Genomic DNA, 12,684 nt, shown 5'->3' with positions numbered 1-12,684 from the left:
CGCTCCTCCCCGATCCTCTACAAACTGCCTCAAACTGGTGCAAGAGGAGAGGGCGTGCAGAGAGCCCAGGAGCGGGCGCTCCACACCCAGGAGCGGGCGCTCCTACTTACTGGAGCGGGCGCTCCTCCTGTTCTGAAGACTAATTTTGACGGATTTTACGATGTAATTTCTGGGCATATAAATAGGACGACTTAGCTTCAGTTTTGGATCTTCTTTTGCCCTCTTAGTTTTCCTAGGCCCTTAGTTCTTCTCAACCCTCATTAATTAGCTTAGATCTTCTCAAACTCAATCATTGTAGTAGAATTATTGGAAGTTTGTTCCATCAATTTCAACAATTTTCCCAACTTTGAAGTTTATTAAGTAATCTCTTTCCTCTATCTCTTGCTCTTAATTTTTAATTTTAATTGCTTTGAGTTGATAATTTCTCCCTTAATCTTGTTTATTTGTTCTTGCATGTTTAATCCATCCTTGTTTCATCTCTTTCCTAGCTTATTTGAATTCATGAAAACCCTAGATTTAATTGTTAGAGTAATTTCCACCATGTTTAGTGAGTAGTCTTTTAGTTAGGGGTTGGGTGAAGACCCAACCAAGCTATGGTTAATTGACTTGGAATTATTCATGTGCTACCTTGGATTGATAGTTGTTTATGCTTGAATTGATAATTGCATGTGTATTTTGTTGGCCACATTATGCCCATGTGTTCATCCCTTTTCTCACATCGAAAGATGGGGCTTCGGAGTGAGTCTTTTCTTGTGTAATTAGATTATGCTACTTTCATGATTTTGGATGTTTGGTTTCATTGACTAGGTTGCTTTAGTATGGTAATTAGGTGAGAAATCCCAATTATCCGAGCTTCATGCTAGTTCGGAGCGATCGAGAGACAAACTCGAGCTAGAAACCCACTTCCTATCCTTGAGACTTAATCCTTATCGTGTTAGTGCTTAATCTAGGGAGTACTTATGTTGTGACTTCGAAAGAAGGCAATGTTAAGTTCCTTTTCTATCCTCTATGTGTATTCATGATTTGTCCCTGTTATTGATTCCTTGGCTTTGGTTGGTGTTGAATCCCGTTTCCCCTAGCGTTCTTTTATATAGTAGCTTACCATTCAAAACCCAATTTGTGACCGAACTAGATTGCAACCGTTTCATACTCTCGGTGTACTTACCCATTCCCTGTGGATACGATCCTCTACTTACCCTAGACTTGTTTTAGGCTGGTTTAGGTAGAAATATTGTTGGTTTTAGGGTGATCGTCCAACGACCGAATATCCCTCTACCACTAGCCCCTGTGAAATGTTTAATGGTCTTGTTAAATTTGAATTCGCCTCAATTTATGCTATTATTATACATCAAAATTAAATATTTATACTAATATTAATTGATAATCATTCCCTCAAAAAAAAAAAAAAATGATAATCAAAGTTGTGCATTGATATATATGCAGGTTAAAGTCTCAAACTAGTAACATAGAAATGAAGGAAGCAATATCAAAACCAACAAAGATTGGGCCAATAACATAGAAATGACTTCTTCTATATGACTTTTATGTTGGCCCAAATAGAACTGTTAAATCCCCAACGGGTCAGGCTCAATAATTAGTGGGCCGGATAGAATCGGTTGGACAAGATTCGGGTTTCATTCTGATTTAGCGTGTGTACAGCGTGTTTGGCAATTGACGTCTTGAATACATAAATAAAAGCAGTTGGTCCTAGTAGTTTGTTTGATGTTAAGCTCCACCTTTCATGAAAACGAGATGTGAGAGACCGGAGATTGGATAGTTCATGTTGATGCAAAATGCAATTATGCATACTTGCATAGTTGCCAATTTGCATTGGCATTGATATGCATAGATTGGATACTATCCTGATACCAACATACATTCCAAAATCGAAAGGGCAAAAAAAAATTGCTACGAAATAATTATAAATGCAATAACTGTTAAACAGAAAAGGTTAAATACTTAAAATATGGCTATGAAAAATTAACATATTAGAAACTTTTAATTAAACCATATACAGAGTAAAGGCCTTTATCCTGTAAATCTGTAAACCATGAAATTGACAAACATATAATAAATCAAGTTCTACTCACAAATTCTCACTCGGGTTATAGTGTGTGCACAAATATTAATAGTGACTAATTAACAATCAATAATAACACAACTACATATTTAGAAAAAAAGAAAAAAAAAAAAGTATAAACTTGTTTGAGATGTTAGCTTATTAAGTAAAGATGAAAAGTGAATCAATTTGGTATTTTTCGGTGTTATAAAAAAGGTTGTATACATTTGATCGCTCTTCTTAACTTTTTTGATTTGGTGTAATTCAAAACTTTTTAAAACTTGTACCCTCCACTCCCCCATCAAATTAAACTGATGTATTTGTTGGAAGTGCAGGGTGAGGGTCTTTTGGTTGAGATTACAAGCAAGGGCAGGGTGTTTGATTGATTAAAAAGTTAGCAACCCCATTAAAATATAGTTATGGGCTAAAACTAATACACGCATACATGAATTAAAATTGTATAATTGCCGACAAAAAGCCGTCAAGATATGGTTTATCCTCCGCCTCTCATGATCATTAATTTGCTCCCCCCAATATGGAAACAGTTGGATGATTGCAGTGGGCGTATCAATTCATCAAATTACACCTTCAATTACATTATAATATGACCTTAATTTAACATTATAATATAACCTTAATTTAACATTATAATATAAGTTGGAGCATTTTATCTTGGTCAGCCACACTCACTATTATTTATCTGTTGGTTCAGCTTGGCAACAGCCAACTTATAGCATATCATATTCTATGTGAACAGCTGCTTTGCTTTAAAGATTTGCATTGAAACTAGCTAGGCATAATACTGAATTGTGCTTACTAACTTTATATGGATCAGACCTGAAGGAGTCTCTTTTTGCTAGACAAAATTGATACTGATGCTAGAGTTATGCAATGACTAACACAAACATGTTTGTTGATTACGGGTTGGCATGGACAAACATTAATGTAAAACACTTAAAAATGCCCGATTAGACGATTATTGAGTGAGCCAACATGACATAACAATTGTGGCCCAAACTATTAAGAAGATGCGATTTAAAGGCTTGAATAAATGTTAAAATAAAAAACTACAATTATGACATGACATGACATATTTTAAGGTTTAAAATCATTACCACCCTACACATAATTAATTTTTTTTTTTTCCTAGGCTTGAATTAAAAAAATATAATTCGTATTTAATTTCTAGTTTAGTACTTGAATGTTGCTATTGGTTGATTTGAAGGACATGCACATTTAGTCCCCAAGGGTTTAGTTTGACTAGAATCCACACTTTATCGGCGATCAATCACCATCATTTTTGTAAATTACAGTATTAATCTTGCAAATAATTGGAACATAACAACAAAATTGGCATACGCATTAGCGGCACATATACCTAATGATTGTCTTCATCTATCTTCTGTGTGATTCACTGATTCCTAATTTAATCATATAATACTACGTATGATGATTATTGTATAAATAATACAAGTAAGAGTAGAGTATATGTTTTTTTTTCCCCGTTTGTTTTTGTTTTTTAAAAAATAAATAAATAAATGGGAATATATGATAATGTAGTTGGGCCAACCTCTGTTGTCTAAACGTACTTCATATCCCACTTATGGCTGCAATCAACCTATAATTGAGCTTTCTTTATCAATTTTGGCACAAAGAAAAGGATGCTATTTCTACGGCCAATATAATGGCATCAAGATATGTTATCCTTTACACTTTTATAGTGTAAATCTATAACACTGTACCGGCGTCACTAGCTATTAGGTGACAAGGAACATTAAGTACATACCAAAAACAGTTTACAAGTACTAATGTACTTATTACATTATTTACATCCGATAATTATTTATATATTGTTGACGTATAAGTTGAGATGGATTATTGCCCCCACATTAAAGAATACAGAGTAACTTACAAAGTTTGTGAATGAACTATTTTACACATTGTTTAACTCGTATGTTAGAATTACGTTAAGCTTATATGTGGTCAGATACTCCTTCAACATAAATTTTAGGACAAAAGCATCATTTGAATAACTTGAAAATACGATTTCATAGGGTGTCGAGAAAATCCAGGTTGGTGTTACAAATGATAAAGGTGTAGAATTAGCGTGGACAAGTGCAACCCACAAGTTGCATGATTAATTGAGTGACAGGAAGGCAAAGATAGATGATAGAAATCATAGAATAGATGGAAACGAGACAAAAGCATTTGACAACTAACGCAAGAATACCCGAACCTCCCGGGTCACAGTGCACGAGCGGATTTCCCTGGTTGCACTCTTCTAGTTCTATTTCTATTTCTATTTCTAATCTACTTGACATACACAGTGTTTTGCCGAATATGTACACGTGCTCTGCCTTTTTGTGATTACTAATGCTACAACTATAATAACAAATAATTAAGATGCTAATGTTGCCATAAACAATTATTGTACCTTGAGTTGATATGGAAATAGTTTTATATATAGGAGTAAATGAGTAATACTGTACTATTCTTTTAATACACCCAAAAAATAATTTACTTTGAAGATATCCCATTCTATTTTATTCGATATTGAATGGATTTCTTAAATAAGGTGTGAAGCACTATACGGAAAATTAGTTGTATATAACCTCGTCTATGCTTCATTTATTAAGACTTTTAACTTTATTATTGACTATTTCCTGAGTTATTTGAAATACAATATCTAAATTACAGAGTAGCCGAGTATATAATAATATAATTAAAGTATACCAACTGATTGTATAGTTTATAAAAAAATTTCCTACCATTAAAACTTAGGGCCTGTTCATATTTACTGAATTAAGCTGAACTGAACTGAACTGATTGGAACTGAACTGAACTGAACTGAACTGAATTGAGCTGAAATGAATATTTTATGTGAGAGGGAAATTAAGAGCTGAACTGAACTGAACTGATTGGAACTGAACTGAACTGATTGGAGCTGAACTGAACTGAACTGAACTGAAATTAAGTAAATGTGAACAGGCCCTTAATCATGCATCTACTAAAATAAACTATCTTAAGTGACAAGCCTACTGTAACTAAGAGCATCTCCAATGGTAAGCTACAAAGGCTTGTAGCTTGCTTTGTCATGTTAATTTTTAAGGCTACAAATTATTTAAGCTACAAAGTACTCCAATGACAAGCTACAAGAAGTTGTTGCTTGATTTGCCACATCATTATTTCAAGCTACAAAGTACTCCAATGGTTGGCTATATAATTTTGTAGCTTGCATGTAATACTTTATTTACTACACTATATGAGCTGAAAATTTCATTGCTATTTTACTTACTTTTACCAAAAAAATTCTAATTTATAATATAATTTTATAAGTTGTGTCTGCTATCAATATTAAAATTTATATGCAATAATTTATATAATTTCATATAAGTTGGTTTGTACTCGTATTATAAGACAACTTGCTTGCGATTTAATTATTTGAGCTTGTACGAAGTATTTAATATTTTCATCAAGAGAATTGATAACCTTTTCCATTTAAAAAAAAATTTAAAAAAAAATTATTGATAACTTTTCTCCCTAAATTTATTTGCATATTTTATTATCAACATTTGACAATACAACTAAATAAAACTAATTAACAAAACAACATTCCTTAAACAAAAAAAAAAAAAACAAAAAAAAAAAACAAAAAAAAAAAAAAACAACTTAGCAACTTAAGATCAATTCAAGTTATAGCTACCAAAAAGTGACCAAATATGCTCAACTAAATCAGCCTTTAGCTGGTGATGCATTTGTCTATCTCGGATTGTTGCATCTCTTTCAAGATATGACTCAAAATTCTCTTCATGTCCTTGATGCACATCATCAACAACACTTGGTGAAAATTCATCGTTAGGAAAGTTTTTGTTATAAGTGTGACGCTCGTCTTCAACAATCATATTATGTAATATAATACACGCATCCATAATATCATGGATATTGCGTTTATGCCAACAACGTGCAGGCCCACGAACTATAGCAAAACGAGATTGGAGTACCCCAAATGCCCTCTCAACATCTTTCCTTGCACTCTCTTGCTTTTCCTTAAACAAAAGCCTCTTCGGGTCCCGAGGATGTGAAATTTTTTTAACAAATGCAGCCCACTCAGGATATATACCATCAACTAGATAATATCCCGTTTCATACTCGGTGCCTTTAATGGTAAAATTAACCTCCGGAGCTCGTCCTTACAATTTCTCTTGAAACAAATTTGATCTACATAGCACATTAAGGTCGTTGTTGGATCCAGCAACACCGAAATATGCGTGCCAAATCCATAGATCTATTGAGGCCACAGCTTCAAGCATTATTGTTGGATATCCATAATCACCTCGAGTGTATTGTCCTTTCCATCCAGTAGGGCAATTTTTCCATGCCCAATGCATACAATCAAGACTTCCAAGCATGCCCGGAAAGCCATGGTATTCCTCATGCATTTTAAGCAATCGTTGGACATCATTAGCATTGGGACTTCTCATGTACACCTCTCCAAATATTTCAATAACACCACGACAAAATTTAAATAGACACTCCATAGCCGTGCTCTCACCAATCTTGATGTACTCGTCAACAGCATCAGCTGGAGTTCCATAAGCTAATATGCGAATAGCAGCAGTGCATTTTTGAAGAGGGGACAAACCCATTCTTTTTGCGGCATCAAACCTTTGTTGAAAATATTCAGTGTGATTTTTTAAGGCCTCCACTATTCGATTGAAGACCTCTCTCCTCATACGAAAACGTCTTCGAAAAAAATGTTCTGGATATACTGGATGTTCAGAAAAATAATCTTTGTATAAACGTTCTGCACCACCTTCATGATCACGAGGAACAACCTCTCTCGAGGGTGTTTCATATTGTGAGATTATGTATCGCCCGATTTCTTCATGTGATTCATCAAATAATTGCTCTTCCCAAAATTTATCCCAATCAAAGTTACTACTTGTAGAATTTGGACTTTCAGACATTTTAAATTGGTAATATATGTATATATTAGTGGATAAGTAAAGGATAGAATGAATGTTTACATGATGAAATTAAATGCAAGAATATATAAAGGTGATAACATACACGTTAATACAAGTTCATATGCTACTTACTAATGTTTACATACATTTTATAGATTAGTTGATTTCCTTCAAATGTTAGTGCTAATTTAGCTCCACAAATCCAGGAGACAAAAGGGTAAGAGCAACTCCAATGACAAGCTAATTTGACAATTAGCTTGCCATGCCACATAAGCTTTTAAGCTAATTATCATTTTAGCTACCTTTTGCTCCAATGGCTAGCTATTAGCTTAGTAGTAGTTGTTAGATAGAAAATACATGGAAAGAGCTTAATTGGTGCAATGAGCATTTTATTTTGGAAAGTTTAATTCCCAAGCAAATTAGCTTGCCAAAGCTAATTTGCTTAGCCAAGCTAATTGAGTTTTCTAGCTCCAATGGTCAAGCTAGTAGCTAGGGAATTATTGAAATTGCAAGCAAGTCCTTAGCTACAACCATTGGAGTTGCTCTAACTGAGTCTGTTTTAATGATTAAAGTTGACATCTCATAAAATATAGGATTATGCTTAAAAAGTTTTTATAGCATAAACTGGCTTTTAGCTTTTCAAAAAGAATCAATAAAACTCCCGTGAATGAGAACAATGTCATTACCTACTAAGCAAAATAATAAAATCAAGAAATTATACTTGTAAGAGATATCTAAAATGAAATTTTCTTGCGAAATTAAAACTCGGGAGACGTGTTTTTCATGTGGTAATGCTCTCATGAGTTGTTTAATTACGGAGTAATCTTGAAACAAATTAAGTCAAATAAGTTTTTTCTTTTTTCTTCTTGGATTATTAGATTGGACCGTCCTCTGGCCCAGATGTTTGTTATTTTTGACATTTTTGCTTTGCAAATCCACGTTAAGCCTTGCTGCTTTTGACATGTATTAGCAGCCTATAATTGACAACATTTCCATTTCTTCAAACGTACAAAGCATTGGACCTTTCCAATTTTAGTATGTTCACTTCCTTAATCTCTGTTTACCAAATAGTCAAACTTTCTTTTCTTTTTTAACTTTTATTTTGTGGTGCGTGTATGTGACAATGTGTGTTGATTTAAACTTTATAGGGTTTGTTTTTTTAATTTATTCTTTTAATTTTAGTTAGTATGTTGTAAGCTTGTAACTACAACTTCAGAGATGACTGTAAGCTCGATCATCCCTCCCACTTTGCATCTATCGTCGTCAAATGAATGTATAATCACTTTATTAAGCATGGATTTATTCAGAACGTACAAAAAATAAAAATTGAACAAATAATAATAGATGTGACAATTGATACGAAGTTAAAAAAAAAAAAAAAAACATTTTTACATACGTAATATATTAAATTGTTTCCGATCAGTATTTACAATAAAAATAAAAATGAGTGGATACTATCTTGAATAAAAGATGATATAACAATAGATTATGGTCTGTTTATATTTACTGAAACAATGTGAATAAGGCCTGGACAACCCGAACAAGGAAGAGGAGAGTTAGGTCCACAAACAAGGCTTTGGAACTTCCATACTAAAACCAATTGACAATAGTAGGAGGTACTCCTCTACCTTATAAAGTGAAACCTTCTCTCCTCTTTCTCCAATGTGGGACACTCATAAGTGAGTTACAATAGGATTCAACACTCCCCCTCACTTATGAGTGTCCTTAAATCTTACAAGTCATTAAATTATATTAATATTATTATTCACCAGAATCACCACCTCTTTGGCTTTGAATCTAACCTATTTGTCAAAGGGTTTTCAATATTATTAATCACTATCTCACCATAAGTTCATCTTTTTCCACTCGATATATAAATTCCAAGTTGATTTTTATATAATTTGTTATTATTATTCTACCTTAGTAGTAGCTAGTATGTAGTAGCATATATATTGTGTTAACTTTTCCTAGAAACTTATCTTTCATGTGCTTGCATTTTTTATTTAAAATATTTTATATTTGGCAGCAAACGGCGAAAATGACGAGCCTTAATCTTCCAAAAAAGAAAGTCGTTTTTCAAAATATATATACGACCAGGTCTAAATGTCTAATACTACTCTTACGTAGTTAGGTTAACTAGAGAGGTCCAAAAAAGTTAATAACTTTTTATAAGTATATTATGATTTAATTCTTTACGGGTGCGTCACGCATCATTGTTAATTTCATAAATTTGGCTCATTTGTCTTGTGTCAGTAGCTACGAGTTAGAGCACGCAAACAGTTCTGATTATCTTAATTACGAGAATAAGAGATCACAATAATAGATTAATTTAAGATGATATAAATCTAATATTTTAATACAATTATGTGATTGACAATCGAAAGTGATGACTATACTGATTTCAAAATAAAGGGATATACTAGTATATCAGAATCTTCACTAGAACGTATATACATTCAATTCTATGACTTTGTAGAGTCAATTATCTTAGGTAGAAAATGTTGAAGTTACGGCGATATAATGGATATTCAAGATTTTGAGATTAAATCATGTTTACTCGAAAGTTGTTTTTTTTTTCCGAGAAAAGTATGTTTTTAATTGTATGTCAATTATGTCATAAATAATGAATGAGCTAGTACGGCGGTTGAGTCTGAAACTCTTGATCGGTCTGACATGATGCGTAATTTTGTGATAAATATAAACTTATACTCCGTATCATTATAGAAATGTATTTAATGATTACATGAGACATTAAGGGATGGCTAATTAAACCAATAAACCCTTGCTTATTTAGCAAGTTGTAATTAAATGGTAGGTTTTTTTTTCAATAAAATGGTATGTTAGTTAGCTTTCTTTGAAAAGTTTTTAGTCGAAAGAGACAAGAACATGCCTTTCCAACAAAGCTAAGATTATCTGATTATCCCTATCACATACTCATATTTTATTTAGGATTACTTTGAGTCTTTGATGATAAAATTTGTAATTTTTTGGCAACGGTTTTAACACGGAAATTATGAATAAACTTGAAAGCTATATGTAATCAAATAAGAGTCATATATTTGCTAATCTTGGAATATATGTAATCAAATCAGAACCATATATTTGCTAATCTTGGAAAGTCACAATAATTCTATATACAGTAGAATTAAGAATCATGATGGCTTTATACCAAGGACTTTAAAGTATTAAGTCACGTCCCATTAGTTCTCCTTATTATATATACATGATCAAAGTGGATTCTATTATCAAAACTAATTTCAACCGTTTATAATATGCTCTGTATAAGCTTTTTACTAAAAATGAACTTTTATATGTCACTCGTACATTAACTTATTTAGTTATTTGTAATATTAATATATATTATCATGGACTTAACTCTTCTTAAATTATTTAAATTGCTGTAATAGTGATGAGGCAAAAACTTGAAAAGCTATGAATGATTATCTTACATACCATTAAGGAGTGCATTGTACGTAGAAAATGGTGGTGGCCATAAATGTTGCATGGGGTTCCCTGCAAAATCCAGCTAGCCCTTCTTTAAGACGGAAAAGAAACCCTTCACTTCTTAGCTAGCTAGCTCAGACCAAGCTTCTCTCCGATCCCCTCCCTATTTCTTTAATGGGAATGAATTCCCATTTCGAAGATGCATGTACACAGTACACTATGCATTTTGTAACCCTACGACGCGACTCACCTAGAGCATCCACAATGGCTCAAAACGAGTCCTAGGTTGCAATTGTCTAATAGTAGTTATAGCTACTAATTTGCTAATGTGGAGCTATATTAGATGTACATTTCGTGAAATTACATATCTCTGCTACGAAGCTACTTGTATGTAGTGACACATTTCCTGATTTCCATACTTCTTATGTGAATATATTTGTATTTACACTTAGAGCCTATTTTGATTGACTAAGCTAAGCTGAACTGAATTGAACTTATTGGAGTTGAACTGAACAAAATATTTTATGAGAGAAGAAAATTAAGATAAGAACTGAACTGGATTGAACTGAACTGAACTGAACTTATTGGAGCAGAATTGAACTGAACTGAACTAAAAATAAGTAATACAAATAAACTTGCACATTTTAATTAAAAAAATCATGATGATGCGAACAGCAGTCCAGCATGGTGCAACTTACTATATTTAGTAGAATGTCAATGGTGAGTATTGGTAATGGGAAAGGGGCGCATAGCTTCTACGAGTAGTAGTTAGTCTCAATAATTTAATTGATAATGGGACGGAGGCGCTGATTTGATTAAAAAAAAAAAAAAAAAAAAAAAAAAAAAAAAAAAAAAAAAAAGGTGAAAATCATTAAGCTGACTTTATTGATACTCCATATTTATATTGATTTTTCCATCATATAGCAAAGGTTATAATGTGGATACAAAATTCATTAACATGAATGACATGAAGGACAAGGATATAGTGTCCAATTTTTGAACCAAGCAGCAAGCACTTGTTCCTCGTTGCCAACAAAAATACAAGGCCAAAATATCTTATCATCACATTCACATGGCCCAACTTTGAATTATGATAATGTTAATGAGTAATGAGACATTTTTAGTCTAATTTTAAATTTCAGTATATACGGACTTAAGGGATTAATTATTCTAAGTTTCTAACTATAGAGTAATTCATAAAATTTATATTACGCCAAAATAAATAAATAAACAGTACACTAAAATTGTCCAATATTTTTATTTCTTATGGAATACTATACTAACAAAGACCATTAATGATACTTGTGTAGTTGTGTGTTGTGTCACGTCCAAAAAAAATGATGTTGATGGACTTTTTTTTAGAGTCATGCTTTCATGCTTTGTGTACTTTGCTCTAAAGACATTGGATTTTTTAAAAACAATTTCAAACAATTTATATAATACAGTAATAAATTCTGAAAGTTCACATACAACATCATTTATATTAATTGATAAAGGTTTTGAAATTACACACTTTTGACGATTATATATCTAAATTTACTCATAAAAACAAATGTTATAGTCGATATTATAATATTGAGCATTTTTTTTAGCATTTATATTCTTGATGTAAATCAATTTCTATCCGGTTATATTGGCCTGTGGAAGATAATGAAGGATAACTCAAGTAGTTAGAGTTTCCTTCTTAATTTTAATAGACATTGGGATCAATTCTCATCGTTTGCCCTTGTGGTCCTTTAAACACGAAATATTGGCTTGTGGAAAACTGCTAGCAAGTACTCATATTGTTATTCTTGCACATTGTTACAGAGTAATACAGTAACATCTTGTTAATATTGGCATTAATTCTTTATTACGCAAATGAATATCTTCACTATAAGCTGTAATTATCCCAAACAGAGGAGCTATAAATATCTTGCTTAGTGACAACAGCCAAATTAATAATAAAGAATTACTCGTACAAGTTTATATGGATTTAAGCTCAGAAAGATTGATTAGATTAACATAAAAGCCATTCTAATCTATCCTGACACACGGTAATGTGTATTAATGAAATGAATAATTAGCGAATTGATGAGATTCCTCGTAAATAATTACAGTGAAACGTGGGGAGAGTCTTCCATGCTTAACTTAATTAGCTGTAGAAGATTACACTAAAGGCTGTTTCTTACGTGAGATCGACCGTCTTTAAATTCCCACCAGATGTTAAATTCT

The 12,684-nt window shown here is 32.4% G+C and overlaps 1 pseudogene; it reads right to left on the bottom strand.

The window, feature by feature from the left end:
• Positions 1 to 5,716: 5,716 nt before the first annotated feature.
• On the bottom strand, positions 5,717 to 7,026 carry LOC145615637 (protein ANTAGONIST OF LIKE HETEROCHROMATIN PROTEIN 1-like; annotated as a pseudogene).
• Positions 7,027 to 12,684: the final 5,658 nt, after the last annotated feature.

The sequence above is a fragment of the Chenopodium album genome, chromosome 25 (genome assembly GCF_948465745.1).
Source record: "Chenopodium album chromosome 25, dcCheAlbu1.1, whole genome shotgun sequence".
In the NCBI taxonomy this organism is placed as follows: domain Eukaryota; kingdom Viridiplantae; phylum Streptophyta; class Magnoliopsida; order Caryophyllales; family Amaranthaceae; genus Chenopodium; species Chenopodium album.
The sequence above is the reverse complement of the archived record's forward strand: the minus strand, read 5'-3'. Positions and strand labels throughout refer to the sequence as shown.